The following is a 7,216-nucleotide window of genomic DNA, read 5'->3' on the forward strand; positions in this document are numbered from 1 at the left end:
TTAAAAGTCAATATTAAAAATAATAATTTCATCTCCATATTATCATCATAGGCCGATAATTACGTTTCTTTGCAGCTAGCAGATGGGTCAAACCAGTGTTCACACATCATTAAAAAAGTTGTCATACATATTTTTGCCGCAATGACACACTCCACTTTAAATTTTTTTTATAAATCAAGAACTGTCCTTATTAGCTTCCCTTTTGAAAAAAACGCATGTCAAAGAAGTAAGATAGAAGTTAAAGTTTGCCAATATCACCGACTAATATAGCTTCCCTGTGTACTGGGCGGAGTTTTAAAATTACAATCCTAACTTTTCCTGAATCTAGTTAGTAGTATAGATTTTGTGTATGTATAATGTCTTTAACCAGTAGTGTTTGGAACTGCCCGGTAGACTGCGGGTGTGTGTCCCAGGCAAAATCCCGACTTGGTCAAATCAAATATTTTGCGCTTCTCCGCAAAGCATGCGGTATTGATAAAGGATAATAGCATAGACCGATATGTAAGGTCGGAATACTAGTAAGGTCCCGGTTACTATTGACCAATTTTCATCTACATGATCAAAGGTGGAAAACTGCAAATTATTGAAGAGTCGGGGTTTTTTTCTGCCTAAAACAAATAATCAATTTAGTGAAATGTGTTGCTCGAGTTCCGTTAGTCTATTAAAATAACTCATTCTTATTCAATTATTTTAGTTATTACGCTGCTATTTCCTGTTTTTTTAGTGCGAACTCTGTTGGCATATTGATAAATACAAAAGAAAATAGAAAATGAACAAATAGCAAAATAAGTAAAAGGATAATATCATAAACAGAAAACATTGGCCCCGAGGTCTCATGTTATAGGACTAGAGTTCCAAAAATCATAGAATCATGATACAAGAAAATTTGTTAGATATTTTCGTGCCCATTATTTGATAAAGTATATAAATCTTTGAATAAAAATGTTATGTGTGACTGTCAAGTATTTAGTCTTTGTTTGAAAATTGTAATGTCCAAAATTTTTTGGAAAATAAAAAATACTTAACTATTATCAAAATTTTGCAGTGTTAAAATAATTCACATACTCCGGAATTGTTATGTTCAAAATTTTTTGGCAAATAAAAAATATGTAACTATTATCAAAATATTGCAGTGGGAAAATATTTCACATACTCCGGAATAAAATCCTACCAATACTTGGAAATGAAGATATTTCAAGTAAAAAAGAGATTTATGACAGTAATAAAATAATAAAATGTTATAATACGCCAAACGGATAAAACGGTTAAAAGCTCATTAGAGCTTATGTTGACTCTGTTTGTATACTTTGCCGACTCTAAATAAAGCTTATTTATTATTATTTATTTATTTATTATTTATAGCGTGCAGATGAACCCCGATGCCTTTATACTATAGCATACTATATAGGTTTTACTTGTTTTTGAAAGCCGTAAGGTGACATGCAGTTGTTTACATCGCTATCCTATGTTTACGGTTAAACATTGCGTCATTGGCAAAAGATTTTCATATATATATATATATATATATATATATATATATATATATATACTAATACATCTAATTGACATCTTTTGATATATTCAATCAGTATTCAGTAAATGAAAATAGGGTGCGAACGGATCCAAGGGGCGAACGTGTATGGTGAGAATGTGTTTTTGGAGCGAACTCACCAGATACCATCGTACATGTCAATATTTATATTTTCTTTTTTTTTTTTAAATGTTATGCTTTGATATATCATCTATAATTCTGTTCTTTTTATGTGAAAAATGAACAAACCACTCTATATTTTTGACCGTACGTATTTCCTGTTTTGTAGAACGTTTTGCATGGTATGTTGACATCGGGAAAGGGTGCTCTCATACACGCCCGCGTTCCAATGTCGTCAAAACTATTTTTTGAGAAAACCCCTCAAAGCGACCGTTTCCAAGGGGATCGTCGTTAGAAACATGCGTTAAAATATGCGCACTGTTAAAAGGCCGAGCCACCTTAAAGTGAATATTTAATCGCTTTATTGTAATCGGTCTTCTTCCATTTGTTGAGCTTTTAAAAACCACCTCCAAAAAGATGGAAACTTAAAGGTTAAAATCCAATAATATATCTAATAATTGTTTTTTTTTTTCTTATTCATTTAAAAACTCATTTCAAACTAGAAAAACAGACATTTTAAGTAATGCTCAGATTGCGCTTTTTATGTGAGGCACAAACAAAAATATTGATACTAATACAAACTAGGCATTACATTTAATAGGGTTTTATTTTTCATGAATTTTGACACCAAGAAAAAAATAGTATATGTCCTTAGTAAATTTAAGTTTCATTAAAATGCGTGCTTATTTATGTAATCTATTTTCAAAAATTATGAAAATTGTGACCGACGTATAATCCAGTAAAAGCAAAAAAAAACAAAAACAAAAACAAAAAAAATCAGCAAAAATGTTTTGGTGACCCGCGGTCTCGGGTTCACTGATTGATTTTTTCTTTTTTAGAAGAAAGCTACTTGTTTTCAGAATTATATCAACACGTGTGTTGTAGATTCTAGTTTGAAGTCGTCCATCTGTGTCAATATCCAGGAAAAGTCGTGCAATGAAGCAGACTTTCTACTTTCGGTTGTATCCATAATTTGAAGTTCAAAAGGATCACTCATAGGAATGTGGTTTATTGAATGACAAAACATGACCAATATATCTAAGTGCAATTAATGAACTTTTTTTGTAACATATTTTTTTCTTTTTGTCTTTTAGAAAGTTTTGCATGAAATCTCTTTCATGCAAGATGGAATTTGTCATCTTCATTTTGTATGTAAATACCAGAAGACATAGAAGGATTAGTTATTTTCTAAAAATCTCCCCTTTCAAGGAGACAAACACAGGATTGGTGTCTTCTAAAAACCTCCCCTTACTTGAATGATATAGGAGTTTATGTGCCGTGAATTCCAAATATTATTTTTTGCATAAACAAAAGTTATTGTTGTGGCTATAAAGGGCCCAATACTGACAAATGTAAAACAATTCAAACGAGAAAACTAACGGTCTGATTTATGCACAAAATAATGAACGAAAATAAAATATGATATACAGAGGCAAACGACAACTACTGAATTACAGGCTCCCGACTTGAGACAGACACATACAGAATTCGGCGGGGTTAAACTTGTTTAAAGACGCCACCCCCCCCCCCCCCTTACATAACCTGTCACAGTGGTGTAACAGTACAACATACGAACAAACTATAACAATCAGTTAAAAAAGGCTTAACTCATCAGATCGATACAAAGCAGAAATATATCTAACAAAAACACAGACCGGACGTGGCAAAGTATTTATACATCCCCACAACAAAAACCACCACTAAGAACAGATCTGAGAGTACTCGCAGTTACCGTACTGACAGCTAGTTCAAAGCCAATAACAACTATTAAAAAATCATGCATCTAAGACTAAAATATCAATCAGTACATATTCAACATCCAATTGATTAAGTGTAAAGACGTCATTAACAGTAAGAGTAAAACATGACCTTGTGAAAGTATATAACTACAACTATATCGTTACTACTGCCGATGATGATAAACTGTTACACAAGCAAACTGTATTGAAATGGGGTCTCGTTGCGTTTTAACATTTACTATTTCTTTTATATTTCAGTCTCACCACCATGATTTTATTGTGTATTGTATTATCGATTGTGATACATGAACACCATGTTAAATCAGAGTACTATAGGCAACCTGAATATTTTGGCAGAATAGGACGAGGCGCTGAGAAGAATTATTTATTAGATGATAATGGTAAAACTACTTTTTTACTTAGATATTATGTCTATCTATCCTTTCGTTGTTAATCTTGCTTTATTGAATTATCATACCAGCATCAGAACAAATTAAACGGCGTATGTTCTAGTAAGCATTTTCACCCAATAAAAATTTCTCTGTATCATGTTTCATTTTATCTAGATATTTTACTAGAATTCGCACGTTTTAATGTTTAATTCATACAAAATAGGTGATGTCTGTATGTGTAGATGGATGTAGTGATAACCTTTTCAAAAGTAACTTTTACAAAAGTAACTGTGTGGGTAAACAAGCAATTTTACGTTATTAGTGTCAGTAAATACCTTTGCTTAATTTTTATAAAGGCATTGGTGTTATGATTCAAAGGTAAAAAGTTGATTGTACCAATTATCGAAACATATCTATGTGTCTGTCTTGTTCCATGTAAGAAGTAAAAAATAAAAGTTTAGTTTGATATATTTCATATAAAAAAACAAAACGAGATTCATTCTTTAAAAGGTCGCATATTGATGTTAAGTTGATAAATTTTAGTATCGGAAAAGCCTAACTCAAGGTAACTAATTAGTGCACATTACTAAGCTATTGAAAAAGGTCGATATAACAAAATCGATAAAGATAAAAGATTTTGTGAGTTGTGTAAAAATACGCAGGTTGAAGACGAGTTTCATTTTTAATGGAAGGCACTGCATATGAAAAGGAAAAGAATTTTATTCTTGAGGAAGCATGTATTCAATTTGAAAACTTCCCTTGTATTTCAAAGTAGGAACAGTTTATTTGGTTAATGTCCAGTGAGTCTTATTAATCAGTTTCAAGTTTTATTAGTACTTCTTTTAAAATAAGAAAACATTTGCATTCCAGTGACTACATAGACATGTAGTAGTGATGTAGTTTATGTTTGATGTATAACAAAGGGTTAATATTCTATTCTATCTATTTTTTGTCCAACACCATCTTGTATGGAGGATAGTTATTAATTCATTTATTTTCAATTTAATATATCTTAAAAATTACTGTATAAAAATTACTTTATAAACAAGTCTAAATTGAAAACAACGTTCAAACCTATGATTGTGTTGGATAAAGACTGCAATTTCTATACACGTGCATGCAAAACAAATTTCTTGTTAGAGGGGTCTAAATACAGCACAAACAACATTTTCCAAAAGACCAAAAAAGTGAAAAAGTATATTTTAATAAAACACATTTGACTAGCAGATCGAACAACGGATGTTCTTAAACCCTGCTGACTGCCATTGGCGATTGCCATATAAACGGATCACCAGATGAAACAAAATGGATCGTATTAATTAATTTAATACCAAACAGAAAACAATAATCTTACGGAAAAGATGGTTTACCGCAAACAAAAGGTTTTAAAATTAGTACACCATATCCGGATTTCGACAATTAATGTCTCAATTGTGATGTTAGGAATCGAAACGGTATTTGGAAGGCCATATAATTTACCTCAATTTAGGATAGACTCTTGAATTTTGAAGAGTCGAAATAGGATGAACGGATCATGTAAACCCAAAGGCAAATATAATACAAGCCCAAACGAAAAAATATAAACAAGTCTAAATTGAAAACAACGTTCAAACCTATGATTACTTATATATCAAATGCGTTTTGTTAAAATATACTTTTTCACTTTTTTGGTATTTTGGAAAATGTTGTTTGTGCTGTATTTAGACCCCTCTATCCAGAAATTTGTTTTGCATGCACACGTTTAAAAAATGCGGTTTTTATCCAACGCAATCATAGGTTTGAACGTTGTTTTCAATTTAGACTTGCATATATATATATGTATATGCTCGGGAACGGGCCCTTTAATTGGATTTAATAAAGTATTCTTATTCATTCAGAATTTTTGTGCAAAACATGCAATTTTTCAAAACGTCATTCATCGCTTTATGCACATTAATCAACGATAGTTAAGAGTCAAGATAAATTCGTAATTACTTGCGTTTAGTGGATTTTGTACAAAACATTTACGCTTTAAAAAGGTACAACTCCAATGGATCTACTTCTCTCTGGAATAAAAGAAAAAGGGTACTTATTTTGCCAGCATAAGCCTTAAGACTTATATTTTGGAATTGAATATTTATAATGAAAATCAGAAGAAGAAAGTGTTGTGTATGCTAAACCAAAATTATCATTTGATAGCAATTGAGGTCAAATAATGGCAGAATCATCTTCCTATTGAGCTTACCGATAGTGTCCACAGCATATTCCATTTTTCAAATCAAAAGCCTTTCCGAAAAACTATCAAAAAAGCCTCAATGTGTTTCAAATGTTTACTCTTAACAAGCATGCTATAAATAATTTAAAAAAGGCCATCTTAACCAATGAAAACGAAATAATCCTCATTTATAAAAACAATGTATCAGCGAAAGATCGTATTTAACACTGTTGCCGTATACATTATCTTACACAGCATATTTTGTCCAACTTCTTCTAGCTTAAAATCTGAACATAGTCTTTTCGTTACCTTCTTAATTGCTGTGTAGCATTAAGATAATACAATAATTACATGAAAGTTATTTTTCAACATTGAATGTCCTTATCATTTCCAGCTTTGACACCATTTCGTGTTTACAAATTCGTAAATTGGCCCGGCGCACTGAGCACACAATATCCATGCTCATCTAAAAGTTTATTCGAAAAGTGTGATCTGTTGATGTTTCAGCTAAAATGAGTATACATTTTGGGGATAAAGTACAAAAAAAATATGAATGCTAAAAGTAATGGTCTCTTGAAATAAAGAGTACAAATTATTTCCTTACGTATTAAATTGCTTACTATGATAATGAGATCATTTCCTTAGCTTGTTGTATGGGAAACGGTACAACTCTTCTTGAATTAAGAAAAATAAAATAAGCAGAATGAGTTGTAGCCATTCAGAAGCTGACTGATAGAAACTCCTTTGTTTTTGTTGCAAACTATTGATAAAACTCAAAGTTACTATATGATAAATGGAAATAGAAATAACAAAAATAACACTTGATTTGCCACTTAATATAAGTAATGTGAAATCTTCATCGTAATGACGAAACTTCTTTAGATTGATATTGATCTTTCGTTGTTTCATTTTCTGATTAAGTGTTATACTAACTAAAAGTTTACCTGGAATTTGTTTCTTTCTTTCTGTTTGAACCAGTGGTACTTATAACAAAACGGAAATTCCAGTTAATAAATTGACAATTGCTATAGTGTAAAGGTTCAGGTTCATTATCATCTCATTAATAGCTCCAGTACGTACCTACTACATCGCCGCAGTAGAAAAAGAATGGGATTATGCTCCTTTAAAAGAAAATACATTAAATAACGATTTGAGGTAAGTTCTTTTTCTTTCTAGCATAGTCTTATGATTATTTTTATATTATAAATTCTGTCATTTGCTCAATTCTTTTTTCATTTTA

The sequence above is a fragment of the Mytilus californianus genome, unplaced genomic scaffold (assembly GCF_021869535.1).
Source record: "Mytilus californianus isolate M0D057914Y unplaced genomic scaffold, xbMytCali1.0.p SCAF_2, whole genome shotgun sequence".
Classification (NCBI taxonomy): domain Eukaryota; kingdom Metazoa; phylum Mollusca; class Bivalvia; order Mytilida; family Mytilidae; genus Mytilus; species Mytilus californianus.